General features: G+C 37.2%; 1 protein-coding gene across 1 annotated transcript in view; it reads left to right on the plus strand.

The window, feature by feature from the left end:
- Positions 1 to 342: 342 nt before the first annotated feature.
- Positions 343 to 14076, plus strand: part of LOC111143648 (RAP1A, member of RAS oncogene family) — a 78416-nt gene continuing 64682 nt past the window's right edge. The window contains exons 1-2 of the mRNA XM_022497467.1: positions 343 to 466; positions 7591 to 7684. The gene's annotated coding sequence lies outside the window, so the exon portion shown is untranslated. The remainder of the gene's footprint in view (positions 467 to 7590; positions 7685 to 14076) is intronic.

Genomic DNA, 14076 nt, shown 5'->3' on the forward strand with positions numbered 1-14076 from the left:
GGCACTTACTAGGTGCTCAATTAGCACTTGTTGAATGATTTCATTCCCTCCAAAATTTTATTCCTCCTGAATTTTCGGAACCTTCCTCATTTCGTTTCTCGCCTTAGGCAGCCTCCCACCCAGCCCTCCGCAAGGTCCCCAAACCCTGCGCCTCCCACAAGGTTCTCAGCTCTCACCACCTTCTTCAGCGCGGCTCCTTTAAGCGGACTCCGGAAAGCCGCGGGGAAGGCGGGGCCGAAGGCTAGCCAGCACGGACTCGGAGGGGCGGAGCGGAACTGGAGGCGGGGCCTGCGTGCTGCGTGCGTGCGCGTTCTGGAGGCGCCGCCGCCGCCGCCGCCGCCGCCGCCGCTCTCGAGGCCGCCGCCGCCGCTGCCGCCGCCGTCGCCGCGCAGAGCCGGAGCAGGAGCCACGGCCGAGAGGAGGGTGGAGGTGGAGGAGGAGGTGGAGGAGGCGCCGGACCGGGGGGGTGAGTGAGGGGCGGGGAGCCCGAGTCGGCCCCAGAGGGAGCTGGGGGCGCGGGTCGGCCGAGCCAGCGCTGAGGCAGCTCATGTCGCCGGTCAGTCCCCTGGCTCCCCCTTCCTCCTCCGCGTTCCCTCGGTGTCCGGGGCGGCGGCCCGGGGGCCTGGCCGGCGGGAGGGGCCGGGGCTCCGGGAGGCCCTGTCGCCGCCGCCAGGGCCAGAGCCAACCACGCCCGCGGACCGAGCCGGTCGACTGTGGCTGGGCCTGCGGGAGACGGACGGGAGGGGCCCGGGCCGGGTGTGGGAGAGAAAGAGGACATTGTGTCCCCCCACCCTCCCAACTCCCCGAGGTGTCATGGCACAAGCCCGTTTCCCTCGCCGTCTCCTCGGACACAGTGCCCTCGTCACTCACTGTCCGAGAGATGCTGAGGACTGGACATCGCTGCCTTTCCCCCCTTTTTGCATGTCCCCAGACTAGGGTCAGACCTTCCCGCAAACCCAGCTCTCCCATTGAGGGTCACGCGAAGAGAGGGCTGGAGGGTTGGGAGAATTTTCTGCCCTCCTGTGCTAGAGAAGGTGCGGGTAGACGGGAGGGTTGCTCTCTCTGCGTTCACTTCTGTCAGGGTCAGGGTCTCCCTCTCCCTCCTTTATTCCCCCAGTGCAGAGGGCTGACATCTCTACATACCACTCCACCTCCCAGCCCCTTTCCCGCCCTCTTTCCCTCACGTCTTCCGTAGCTTGCCATGTGTTCGCCTTTTCAGCGTTGCTCTTCTTGGGTCTCTGCTGCTTCCCTGAATTTTGTTAGGGAAGGGGTCACCGTGTGATTCTTGGCTTCCTTCAGACCGGGGCTGGTAGGAGTGTCGCTTGTCCCCGTCAGGAAGTTAAGGACCGTGTCTTCAGCGGAATTGTGTAATCTACTGCTACGGGGAGAAGGTGAGGGAAGACACTTGTGCCCGAAAAATGGGATCTTCTCACAGGGCTAAGTGCCAGGAGTTTGGACGACCTTTTAACCTCTTGGACAAAAGAACTAACATTGAGTTATGTATTCCTTTTTTGGGAGGGAAGATGGTTTTGTCACTGCTTTGAAGGGAGGAGAAAAAAAGGAATATCAGGGCAGGAGGTTAATGGGCCACAGCCTTACAGGTGGCCACAGTTTTCTGCTTCCTGGGTGTGGGATGATGATTCTTTCTGTTTTTATCACAGTAAGAGTAAAGTAGCAGCTCATAGTTTTATCGTGGGGCGCCTACCTTCAAAAGCATTCTGCAGGCCCAGTCTCAGAAGGGATGCTGCTGGAAACAGGATTTGGAAACTTTCTTCTGGTTTCCTGTCAGTGTGTGGAGGCGGGCATGCGTATGTGTAGTTTTTCTTTCCTTTTGATGTAATTGATATCTGCAGTATTTTGACATAATAAACACTAAATGAGGCCTGGAGCCCCTTTCTGTCTTTACTATGATTTCTTGTAACACTTTCTGTTTCGAAACTATATTTGCATTGGTTGAAATTACTTTTTAGTCTGGTGTTTCACTGAACCTTGTTTCCTTGGTATTTTCAATTATGTACTGCAAAATATGATTAGATGTAAGGTATTGAGGATCACACCTGCCTGGCACAATGTAGGCAGTTGATATTTTGTGGATGAATTGAGTGATTATGAAGATGTGGCTAGATACTATGTATCTTCTGTCCTTTTGAGAGGTGGCTTATATTAGAATATTCTACTTCCAATATAAAATAGTAATTCTTAACCTTTTCTAGGCCACTGACACCTTTGAGATTATGATGAAATATGTAGTCTCTCTCCTCAGGAAAAAAAAAGTAATAGACTTTTATGCACAAAATTTTGCATTCAGTTTCAGGATCGCTCTGAAACCAAGCATAGATACCTGTTTCAAAAGCAAACTGGAATCCCTGAGTATTATTCAGTTCCATATTAAAACTGTTTAAAAGCCTTTGTTCACTTTCTGTGTGGCCTCAAGAATAACAGTGTCGATACTTACCAGACTAAACTTTGGGTCTTTAGGAACAAGATTTAAGAGTAATTGTTACTACAATTTTATGAGGAAAACTTGTCACTAATAACTAATACCAGCCAGTTTTAAGCTAATATACTAATGGCTTCCAAGGAAATAAGATTGTTGTAGTTACTTTTGGCAGCCTAAAATCATAATCACAACAGACTTAGAATTTTTATTGTACAAACTCCTTAGTAATATGATCAGCTTGAAAACGTTCACAAATCAAACTATTCATTTTTCCTGTTCTCTTCTGAGCTTGTTTATATGCATGATTTTTCATGTAGTTAATAATTATTGTATCAACATTTAATACTAATTCAACAAATGCTTTTTGAAGCCTATTGTGTGAATAAAATCAAGTTCTTGTTGTCAGAGAGCTTATATTCTCATCAGGAGAGGTGAGCCATAACCACGTAAATGCAGAATATGTTAGATGATAAAGTAGGGTGAGGGGAAAGAGAGAAGCAGTGGCTGAGAAGACATGTGACTGGAGCAGGGACCTGAAGGAAGTGAGTTAGGTGTATATCTCTGCAGAAGGTGAGTTAGGTGTGCTCTCTTGGGAAAGATTATAGGCAGAGAGGACTGCAAGTGCAAAGATCCTCTCCGAGTACTTGGCCTTTTGAGAAGACAGTAAGCAAGAGGGAGTGAGAGAGCTTTAGGTTAGAGAAGTAACTGAGCCTTGTAGGTCATGGTAAGAACTTTGAATTTTACTTCAAATGAAATTACCAATCAACTATTGGAAGATTTTAAGTAGAAGAGTTTGTGAGAATCCTTCTGGCTGCTGTGTGGAAATCAGCTTGGTGGGGAGTTGGGGTGGGCAAGAAGAGTGTAAGCAGGAAGACCAATTAGGAGGCTAATCTTTATGTTAAGCCTTTTTCAGATGTTGCAAAATAGTCCATCTACCTGTTGCTGGGCTTTTAGGTAGTTTCTGCTTCCGCTACTAAAATTACAATGAAGTGAATACTTTTGTGTATGCAACATATTCTTTTGGCGTATTTTCTTGGGATTGATTTCCAGAGGAAGAACTGCTGAATCAAAGTGTATGAATTTACTTGTCTTCTTGATGTATGTGTGAATTCCTTCAATGAGGTATGTTGTACTAGTTAAAGTGATAGCCACAGTTTTTGATCTAGTTTAAGGCAATGTGACTTGAGTTGAGTATTATTTAATACTTGAAGAAATCATTTGAGTTATAAAAGAAAAACCTTCTAGATTGTTAGGTTGAATTTTCCAATTGCTTGAATTTAGAGTTCATATGTTAGTTCACCTCTCCAACATTTAAAAATAGAGTGCTAATTGTTGGGGATACAGAGATGAATTAGACAGGGTCTTTGTCCTCAGGAACTTTTACATTCTGTCCTAATTCAGAATCTAATAGTCAAATAACTTTACAGCCGTGCCCAAGTTTACTACTGTCCATGAACTTTGTTATTATATGACTGATGATCTTTTATATAAAATAGATATTCCAATCAAGCATCTAATTTTTCATATTGGTAATTTCTTTTCTTTTTTTTTATGAAGGAATTTTTAAATCATATCTGTAATTTATTTAATTTCTGTTTTGTATGTCTTTAGAATCTTATAACTGACAGCCCCATGTTTTGTTCTTTGGAATAAATTATGCAACTAAGTACTTAGTTGAATTTTGTTGTAATTCTTTATAATTATTCAAAACACGGGGACTCTTATTAAATAAGGTTAGCATTGCATCTTTGACATTTTATTTAGTTTATAAGGGAGAATGATACATGTCTGTTTTGATAGAAATTTCACTACTGTGAGGGCATTGCTCAGCATTTCTGGTTCTGAAATTTAGATGGCTTGATTTGGCAGGAGCAGGGAACTCCACCATCTCTAAAGTGAGTGAGTTGAATAATTGAGTTACCTGCAAGCACCTAGCACTGTGTCTGACACATGCTGGGGATCCATCAGATGTTCACTGAACCTCAAATAACCTTTAAGTTCCCAGTTGTAAAATTCTCTTATTTTAGAAATTCAGTTTAAAAATTTGTATAAAGCATTTATATATTAATGTTGTGGTGAGTTTAAATTTGTGAACATCATCTTACTTCCTCCTGATGTTCCTTTTCAGATTAAACTCATTAATTTTAAAAAGAGTTATGGCATATTTTCAAGTATTTTCTGTCCGTTCTGATGTCATATATTGCTGCATGACTTAATGCCAAATTCACATCCTATGGAAGTGATTAGTGTTAAACATAAATATATTTAAGCTTTCTTATGTTGCTGAGATGAAGCATCCACTACCCCCCACCCCCTTTTTCTGTGCGTGAAATTTGGGGATTACAAGTGGTAGTTTTCATGTGCCTTTCAGTCTTTCATGTACAAAGATAATATTGCCCCATTCAGGTTATGAATTTTTTTAATAGTGGTTAAGGACACTGAATGATTCATATACTCTTTACAGTCCCCCTCTTACAGTTTTGAGATGAGTGGTTAAGAGGCCAGTTTGTTTCAAAGTTAAATGATCCAGAAGTGTATTGGACCTATAAGCTTAGCTTATGATGAACTGATCAACAAAGCAGTTCAGCAGAGAACTGTGCCGTGCTCTCGTTTACACTTGAAAATAGGCCTTTTAGATGTAGAAGGTACTTGCATGCACCAATAAGAAAAGGAAAATTGTGTGTGATGATTAAGGTGGAGTTGAAACAAAAGATACTGTACTTTTGTAAATAGTCTAAAAATAATGGTTTTAATATGGTTTTCAGAAATACATGATATGCGCAGAGAGGATTAGGTGTGTTTTGTGAAATAAACTTCAGTTAGTAGACAAGTTAATTTTTTTTTTATAAAGGTACAGATGACTTATTTATTTAGGCTAATTCCAGATAAATCTGGAAAAAAATTTCTTGCATACCCAGTTTTCTGTCTCTAGCCTATGTAGTCTCCATTGCTAGAGATTGGTTCAAAGTATAGAATGATAAAGTCAACCAAATTTGGAATTAAATATGTAACCCTGTGTTTGGTTTTAGGATATATTTAAGTTAGTCCATATTTTATAAGAATAGGAATATGCTAAACTATACACTGTAATTGGTAAAAGATACTGTTGCATTAAGTAAAGCATGAGGTAAGTTACTTTGAATTCACAAGTATATATACCTATAACGTTCATAGTTGTTTGCAGTGCTGTGCTATACACATTTATTCTGGTTGTGAGAAATAGCTTTGCTCAGGATAGAACTGTGGTTTAGTTATCAACCACAGAAGTGTAAAAGTAAGAGAGGCACAAAGAACTGGGTGCAGTTGTTTCTTTGGCCAAATCCCAAATGTGTCTTGTAAGATTCTAAGTTAGGAGTAGGAAATTACCTCCTATTGCAGACTGAACATTTCAGATCAGTCAGATGTATAATCTGAAGAGTAAATGCATACACTGTATTTTCAATGATATTTAAAAGTTCATTTATAAACGGGATCATTCTGTTCTAGACAAATTGGCTGTATTATAAAACATTAAGCAAGCAACCATAACTTTATTGTTTTAGCAGTTGAAATTTAACACTAATCTTTGGATTTTATGTAGTTTTCAGTATCTATCCCAAATCTTTGATGTCTTTTGATCTACCTTTTCCATTCCATTGAATGCATGTAAAAACGTTGCATGATTTTATTAATAGATTTCAGATTCAGTCATTGAACAGATGTTCGCATGACCCAATATTAGGTTCTTTGATGGAAACTGAGATGTGAGACTGCAGCTTCTATTATAAGGAATTTATAGTCTAGTAATTTATTTTGTTTGCCAGAACCTGACATATGTTTTATAAATAAATGTTGTATTTTCATGGTAGAATGGAAATAGAATGATACTCATTTTCTAAGTAACATCAATGTAATACTTTAAATTTTCTCTTAGTTACTCAATGACTATTTCTGTGATACTGTTTTCTCCCCCCCACCCCCCATGGCTTTATTTTCTAAGAGCATTTTAGTATTAACAAGCAAACAAGTTTCCCGGGTTTAAAATACAGTAAAATAAGAATTTTTTGCTTAATGACTGTTTTACTTCAATTCGAGACTTGTTTTTGCTTTTGTTTTTGTTTTGGCAAATTGCTGTTCTGCATATATGCCAAAGGTAGGGACTTCCCCCCCCCCCACCTGGTTCAGCTGGCAATTTTAATTCTGTGTTTAATATAAGAAGGTTTCTTTGTTGTTGTGCTTTTGTTTTTTTGTAGAACAGCTTAATCTTTTTTTCTACGCTGATAAAAATCATCTTTTGCCATTAAACTCTGCCCTAGAACAGAAATGTGCATGTAGAAAAAAATGCATCTATGTGCATTTTTAGTGAATATTGGTAGCTTGCCAGCTTTATTTTCAAGTTCCTCCCCACTCCAGACCTAACTATGCTGGGCTTATAAGGCAACAACAGTATACATAGTTAATTTGCAGAACAAAAATAGTTTTTCTGGTTTTTTTCCTTTTGCATGTTTTGAGTTAGGATTAATTGGATATTTATTATTCTCAATAGACATACAATAAAACAATTCATTTAACTGTGGTGCTTTCTGTTGAAGCATTGGCTGACTTTTAGATAGTGAGCATTGTGCAATTTCATGAATACCACTGAATTTTGGGTGACGTTCTTTACACAGTCTAAAAGTAAGTGTGAGCTAAGAGGTTGTGGAAACGAAACAGGTTTGACATTTTCTTGCACTGGGAAATGTTTCTTTTCCAAGTAACATGCCTTTATAGGTTCAGGATCATTTTCAGTGACTATAGCTGCTTACATTTTTTTTTTTTTTTCTTGTTTAAAGTAATTCATGTTCCATTGTGGCAAATTTTGAAAAGAACATAAATGTAAAGAAGAAATTGAAAATCATCTATAAATCTATCATCCAGAAATAATTACTACTGACATTTTAAAGTACATTTTTCTAGTTGTTTCCTTGCATGTACAAATTTTTTTTTAATGGAATTGTACTTTTATATATACTGTTTTCTGCCTGCGTTTTTCTCTAAACAGGATATTGGTCTCCTAATTTGGGACTTTTAGGTTGATTCTTTATAATATTACTATTTTAAATAACACTGGGGCAAACATTTTTGTACATTTATCTTTGATTGCATCTCTGTTTTTTTTTTTCTTCCTTTAGGATAGATTCCCAGAAGTGGGATAACTGGATCAGAGGGTGGTTACCCTGTGTATAAGAGTGTGTGTCTCACTGCACCTTCAATGGCATTGAGTAGGTCAGTTTTTACAATCTTTGCCACTTTGATAGATATCTGTTACAATACATGGGTGGTAATCGCAAAATCCTCTTATTATTAATAATCTGTAAAACCATCATAGTGTATGATTGGTAATTTTCAGTCATCTTTGAAAAAGTTGGTTGGAATGAATTTCTTTGAAAATATTTTAGGTGAAAATAATCTTTGTGACAAAAAAAGACATTCCTTGAAGTTGCAATTTGAGCACTGTTCTTTTATTGGAAAGAAGTAGCATTTTAATGTTCTCCCTTTACTAAACTGGCAAACATGAGAAAGCTTATTGTTTAGTATGTAGTAAGTGGAGATATCATGTAAAACTAAATGATTTCAGATAGATGGAGGGGGTAGTCACATAGTTCAGAACAAAACAAAACAAAACCAACCAACATAGGGTTTAAAGCAATGTCTCTGGACTTAGGCAGCCTGGGTTCAAATCCTTGCTTTGCCACTTACTAAGTCTATGATTTGAGGCAACATACTGAGTATATAAGGTGAGATGACTTACTAAATATAATATTTGATGTTTCTGAACTTTGGCTTTCTCATCTTTACAAGGAGAATAATAATACCTACTTCATGATTTTGTTGAGAGGATTAGAGATAATATGTAAAACTGGCTGCTTGGCACATAGTAGGCATTTAATAAGAGCCAGTTATTGTAAATTTGGGGAGGTTGCCCTTATGGGGGGGTAGGGCAGATATCATTTGTGTGTCCTTGTTTACATGAATAAATGCAGAGATGCAAAAGGCAATGAGCAGTGGCAGCTGGAGGGGAGTGGTAGACATTCTTTATGGTAGGAATGGCATGAGCCAAGATAGAAAGTTCAGGACAAGTTGAAGGACAGGGGATTGATTTGATAGAAGCCTGAACTTGTATAATTAGAAAATATGGTGATAAGACTATAAAGATTTGTTGGGCTAGACTGTAGAAGTCATTGAATGCTAGGTTGGGAAGTATAGACTTTTATTCAAGAGCATAAGAAGTTTTGACATGAGGAAAATGACCCAGTCAGAGCATTCATCTTTTTGAAGATGAATTTGGCTACAAAGTATGAGTGAATCGAGGAAGAAAGAGACTGAGGGCAAGGAGATTGGCTTAATAACAAGAGGGTAGGTTTTGGGTAGAGTTGCTGGGAGTCATTGTCAAAGTCTCTGGGTCTTTAAGTGTACTCAGTTTGGAGGTGAAATTCAAAAGAAATAGTCTGAGCCTAAGGGATAGGCCACATGGAGTTAGGAACCACTGAGGAAATAGGACTAGCTGTCCTTTGGTTGTTGCTACTTTTTTTTTTAATTGAAGGGTAAAAGATTCCTATTATTTGATCTGTGAAAAATATGTGCTTATGCTCTTCGACAAATGCATAGTCTGCAGAAATGTTATTTATTTAGCATTTTGAGTTGTTAGTTAACAAAGACTCCTCAGCTTTAGACATTCTATTTCTGGAGGTATTATCTTAAAATACTTCACTGTAAGGTTAAATTCTGCATGTGTTTTTGAGCATTTGTCCATGCACTGGACTTCGGAAGCATCAGTTATGTGAGCAGAATGATGAAAAGTGAAATATAGGCTTCTTGTTAAGCAGCTTAGAATATTGCCAGTGAAATATGGAGCAATGAAAAATAGAAAATTGAGTATGTGATCTTTAGAGGAAATCCTACATTTAATACTTCTCTCCTCTTTAGTTTCTTAATTAAAAAAAAAAAAAGTTTACCTGTGCCATTCTTAGTCATTTTGGTACCTGGCTCTAGCTCCATGCTAAATTGTACTTTCCACTTGGCTGAATAATAAGCAAGCAGGTTAGCCTACAGACTGATATTAATGTTTCTTTGTGCCTGGTAAGTAAACTCACATGGGCTGTGAATTTTCTGGTTGCTGTCTTCCTTTAATACTACCAGTTGAGAAAAGAAGCAACACCCGATTTTTAAAAAGTATACGTGGGTTTGTGATACTTTCAAGGTGTTTGCATTTTTTAAACTAGTGAGTTGTTTTATCTTTCTTTAATGTTTCTTTTAGTTTTCAAATATTTTCCAAACTCAGAAATAAAGTCTTTATTATTAGTTTTTTTCATTTAAATCTCTTGCTTTTAAAAGTATTCTTAGAAATATTTTTAAGTTAGTGAGCACATGTAGCACATAGTATTGGGGTTGTGTGTGTTACTTACTACAAATACTGTGCTTTTCTTATGTGAAACTGCAAAAGCCCATATCTTGTCAACTGAATGATATTTCATTTGCTAAAGAGACCTCAGGTATTCAAAACAGATATTTAATGTCTTGAACTATAAGATTGTAGTTGAATCTCTTTTGATTTGGTTTGAAGATATTTCTGTTTGTTAACAGGAGTCAGAGCTACAATTATTCCCCTAGGTCTGATCACTCTGTTGTTCCCTTGTTCCCCTCATAGCTGAGAGCAAGAGCTTCCCTGGGTTGGGCCATTCTGGCACTGTCACTGTTACTGCAACTCTGGCCTTCCCAGTCAGTACGTTTTACATTCTTAGAAGCTGCCCTGCTTGCATCTTGGCAGGAAGAATAAGGTATTAGATTGAGTGGCTGTTAGTCCATGGCATTCAATTATAAGAAAATTCACAATTTTATACATTACATACCTCATTAAAACTGAAATAAAAAAATTCATTTTCTTTTTATATGAGGTGACATATGAAGTGTGTGAAACATTAATAGATTTTCATAGTCTATCCAAAAGGATAGAAATAAAAGAAAATGAAGCTCACTTGTTGAATAGAATGTTGTATGCATTTTTCTTATTCTTTTAGTCAAAAACATTTTTTCTTACTTCCTTTGGGTTAGCAGTTTTGAATGCTAAATATACGTTGTTGACTAAGAAATTGGTTTTTCCCCAAAACATTCTTAAACATTTTGGTTAGTGATCCAACAAATAGTTATTGCTTGATTATTGGGTGCCTCGTACCGTTCTAGGAACTAGAGATAGAGCAATGAATAAGACTTGCTGTCATGCAACTCTTTATACAAGTAGGGTTTGGTGGTGGTGGAGAGATGGTAAATAAGTGAACAAGATAATTTCAGAGGTCACAAATGCCATGAAGAAGCTTTAGATTGAGTGTTGAGGGAAGACTCAGCTGTTAATACTTGTTTTGAGACCTGAATGACAAAAAGCTAGATGTATGATCTGCAGGAAGAGTGAACCAGGCAGCGGGCCCAGTTAGTACAAAAGCCCTTAAGTGAGAAGCCCCACGTTATAGTTGAGAAAGCCATCCTGATAAGCTGAGAAGAGACTGGTAAATGGGGTTGCCCGGAGACAAATCAACATAGGTCTTTGGTGAAGCACTTGGATTTTGTTCTTATAAATACAAAAGGAAGACACAGGATATACTTACCTTTATGGATAAATAATGTGTAACTTTTGAATTTAAAGTTGGTGTCACTGGTGATCACTGGCTTAAATCAGTAGGGTAACCAGTAGTTTCTCTAGACATAGAAAATCACTAACATGATATATAAATTATGTTTCTCTCAGTGGTCTGCAGAGAAAGGAATTAATTATTCTCAGTATTGTAAAAAGCCTAATGAAAATTATATATGTTCTCACAATAGATTTAAAGGTAAAATATTATATATCTTTGCTTTGACCAATAATTATATCAACTCAGATCTTTGTGGCTAATTATCACAAATCATTATCATATATTGTGATTTGCAAGCTGTTAATGAAATAAGACATCATGCTGGTACCTCAAGAACCTAACATTGAGTTTCATTCATATCTATGTCTTTGACAGTTTTGAGATTTCTGATTAGCTCTTCTTATCCAGTTAATTAAATGTCAGTGCAACTAATAGACAAAAGTCTATAAAGATGTTGAATCTGTGGAGAAAAGAGATTTTTCATAGTAAGATCAATGTCCTAATCTGTAGAGGGACCTACAGAGAGAAGGGAAGTAATATTTTTTTGAAGGTGAAGTTACTACATCTCATTTAATCTGTACAGCAAATCAGAAAAATAGATATTGTTCATTTTTTACAGATGATAAAATTCAAAGTAATTACATAATTTATAAAAATTAACAAACTCTAATGATAAAACATAATGCTGACACCAAACTTCCAGAAGGGACTATCGCATTACAAAGCACACAATAGGTGGTCAATAAATATTTGTATCTTGCTTATATCCAAACATGAATGAGTAGCTGAAATCCCTATATCCTTATAATCATTTCTTCAATGTAACACATCATTTTTCTTCTAAATGAGTCTAGAAAATTACTCAGAAATAATTGGCTTCACTTTTTTTTTCCTGTAAAATTCACCCCCCTACCCACCCATGAGGTGTAAGTCATTTAAATCAATCACAGAGTACAAATCCTGAGGGAGATAAAAGACCACAAACTTTGAAAGTGTAATTTTCAGTTAGATTTTTAATTGACAGTTTGTAATGTTTTTAGATTTTTAGACAGTCGAGATACCATCTCTTGTATTCACATTCAAGATACCATCTTTTGGTTCTGTGTCTCTTAATTTTTTTTAACTTAAAAATTTACAATGGTTTTCTGAACTGAGGTGGTGGAAAAACAGTAGTGAAAATGTTTATGTAGCCAACATAAGTTGTCCACCTAATCTCAGACTGTTTCAGTGGTGTGGGAGGGCATACTTAGGCAGTATGAGATCTGTGAATTACTTATTTATAAAGCTTCTTCTAATCCTTCAAATGAATTAATATTCTAATAAATTTAAGTTTAGAGTTCTTTCAAATACATACCTAATAGGAATGGATGCCTAAGGGTTGAAAGCAGGTGCAGGTAATCTAAAGAGTAAAAGAAGCTATTTTAGTGGAAGGTCTCAAAAGGGAAAGGATTATGATACAGGATTAACTGTAGGAGAATGGGTAATACATGGAAGTTGCTATAATAGACTGGAAAAGAAACTTATTTTCACAAAAACAAATGAAATTGATAAAGTGTGGGCTATGAGATAAATTAATGTTGAACAAGTAGAAAGAACACTTAGGTCAGATATGGTGGCCTACAGGACCTTCAGAGAGGATATAATGAATCTTATCATGTGTGGCAGTATCATTATTTCATGGAATATGGGATCTGTGTCTTGTTGGTTTGAGTTGGGAGTACAGTACGGTAGATCTAAATAGAATGAACAGGGTTGTTTTTGTGAACAAGGAACATATTTTAAAATATGTTTCCAGTTGTCTGAGACTAAGGTTATGAAAGGTGTATAAAAGGTAAGTTTGTATGATATTTTGGTTCTTGGTATCCTTGAAATGCTTTTTGTTATTTTGGATTTTTTTGCTAGATTCCTATATGACAACTTTTAGACTGCTTTACTGTACATTCTACTGCTCTTTAATCTAATCATATAGTTGGTTTAGTAAGGGCATACATGACTCCTTGATTGACATTTTCATGCTTTAGGAAATTGTTTTGCGTATAAAGTCAAGTAATCTATAGATGTGTATATCTGAAAATTATGGGTGAAACATTTATTAATTTAATTACTTGAGAATATCAGATTAAGAAAAACGATGGGCAAATGAGTTTAGAAGGTGAATCTTATGTCTCAGACCCACCTTTGTTTAGAATTTCAGATGGTAGGTTATTTTGATGGTGTTTCTTTTACATTCAAATGGTAAGGTTGAAATTTGAGTAACTCAAAATTGGTCAAATAGTATTCTCTTTTAGAAAACATTTTGTGTCTTTTGAGTAGAGTTTCACACTTAGGACAAATTCCATTGTAAAACATCCCTTTGAATTTTAAATAAATATTCATTGACTTCTTATAGTACTCCAGTGTCATAATTTTCACACTGGAATATGACAGCATTATAATTCTAAGAACCAACCAAATCTGCAAGTGAAACCATGAGTAGAGGGGTTTTAGATGATGTATTCATTCTGCTATTCCCGTTATGCTCTAGACTTGGACTACTGTCGTCAGTAGAACAAGCTTGAGATTGTGTCACTACTCAGTACCATCTGCTTGCATGGGTATGTAAGCAATAGGCCTTCGACACTGAATATAAAGAATAATCGCTTTGTGGTTGTGGTGTTCTTAGCTGGCTCTGCTTAGGTTCCATGTACTGGGTTTTGATCTTTTGTTTTTGCCATAACACTTCCATAACCATGTTTTTGATGTTTTGATGTGCTGAAGATGGATGTGTGAAGTTTTTCAGTAACGAAAAGAAAATGCTTATTTAATCAGTGAAATTTAAAAATGATTTTTTAAAAATAATCAAATACTTGGAAGAGAGAGAGCTCTTTCTATCAAGGACCAGCCATTTCCTCTCCACCACGGTTAATTTTCTCGGTATAACAAACTACTTTTTAAGTCCAGTAAGCCCAAATGTTTTGTAGAAAATCAATCATAAGTGTATTAGTCTGTACT

This window comes from Enhydra lutris, unplaced genomic scaffold (assembly GCF_002288905.1).
Source record: "Enhydra lutris kenyoni isolate GAN:26980312 unplaced genomic scaffold, ASM228890v2 scaffoldscaffold9, whole genome shotgun sequence".
NCBI classification, from domain to species: Eukaryota; Metazoa; Chordata; class Mammalia; order Carnivora; family Mustelidae; genus Enhydra; species Enhydra lutris.